Source organism: Octodon degus, unplaced genomic scaffold (assembly GCF_000260255.1).
Source record: "Octodon degus isolate 3935 unplaced genomic scaffold, OctDeg1.0 scaffold00010, whole genome shotgun sequence".
In the NCBI taxonomy this organism is placed as follows: domain Eukaryota; kingdom Metazoa; phylum Chordata; class Mammalia; order Rodentia; family Octodontidae; genus Octodon; species Octodon degus.
In genome coordinates, this window is record NW_004524586.1 from 12,354,367 (window position 1) to 12,356,034 (window position 1,668).

The following is a 1,668-nucleotide window of genomic DNA, read 5'->3' on the forward strand; positions in this document are numbered from 1 at the left end:
ATAGCTCAGCAGCATAAGCACATGCCTGGTAAGTATAAGGTCCTGAGTTTGATTCTGGGCACCAAAAAGAGAAAAGGAGAAAAATAGAAATAAAACAAACCGGAGTTTCAATCAAGTTAGTAGGAAAATCACAATAATTAATACAATGAAAATTGTAACATTCATAGTAGCTACTGTGTTCTTTTAAAAATGGCATTGACTAACTTATAAAACTAAAAATAATAAATTTTGAGGTTCCTCTTCTAAAAATGGATGAGTAGGATATATGAATCACAGATTTTTGTTTTGCTATCATATTTCATTAGTACATGCTTACAGTCATAATGATTATGTTTATCATGGGGACTTTCTACTTACATAATACATATTAATCTTTTTATTTGTAAAAGCTCAATTTCCAATTTTCTTTCATTTTTGAAAATCTTTATTTATTTATCTATTTTATTTCTTTATGTATCTATTTATTTATCTATGCAGTTCAGACACGTAGTGATCCTCCTGTGTCTGCCTGCCCAGCACTGGGATTACAGACATGTACTACCACCACTAGTTTCAGTGGCCGCCATGGCATGTCCAGGTGCAGCACAGCGTGCAGTACTAGCGATAAAACCTAGGTCCTTGTGTTTGTCAGGCAGGCACTTAGATCACTGAGCTATTTCCACAGCCCTCTATTTCCAGTTTTTCTTGAATTTTTTTTCTATTCCTACCTTTTCCTTCCCCTGTACCCTTTCTCCTGCTCTTTTATTTTGCTCCTTACTTAAATGTTTAATTTCTTACTTAAAGGAACCATGAGGTCCTTAATCTCTGTTTCTCATTTATTTCATTTAATACTATGGACTTAAAGTGCAAGCATTTACCTACAAATGAAATAAAATTTGACTTTGGGAGACCTTCTGGCTACCCTGTGCAAACGGAACCTGGCAGTCTCAGCCCAGGCGAAGGGGGGTGAGACTCTCTTCCAGCCCCTTCGGCACCCCCAACACTGCACAACACCAACCCACCCCGCCTGCTGTGCGTGAGAATTTCTACCATGTTCTAGGGTCCCCTAGATCCAGTCATAGCCCAGGCACAGTGAGTGTGTGGGAGAGCTTCCACCTACCCTGCGCCAGCAGAACCTGCTGGTCCCAGCACAGAAGCAGCGTGGGTGAGACCCTCTTCCACCACTTGGGATGCAACCACAACTCCGCAGCACTCCCGCCCCAAACATGTATGCCCAGTGAGAATTTCTGCCGCATTCAGGGGATCCCCAGATCCACTCAGAGTGGAATTTCCTGAAATAAGAAAAGAATTCTCAGAACTCATAGCATCTTAAGTAAAGAATCAACTACAGAAATTTAGGGAGGAAACCCAATCTGAAAAAAAACACTGCAGTAAAAGAATTTATAACTGCTTCTAAAGAAGATGTTGACAAAAAAAAAATAGAGGAGATTAGAAAAATGATGAATTACTTGAATGAGCAATACAGGAAAGAAAAAGATAGCAAGAAGCAAAGTCAAAGAGATATAGAGGAATTTAAAATCTCAATCAGAAGCTTGCAAAACCATTTAAATGAAAGTGAAGACAGAGTTTCAGATCTTCAAGACGCTGGGGCAGCTAGTGAAAAGGTAGGAAAGGATCTCTTAAAAACAACTAGGATGCAGGAAAAAATAATCCGTCACATGCAAGATG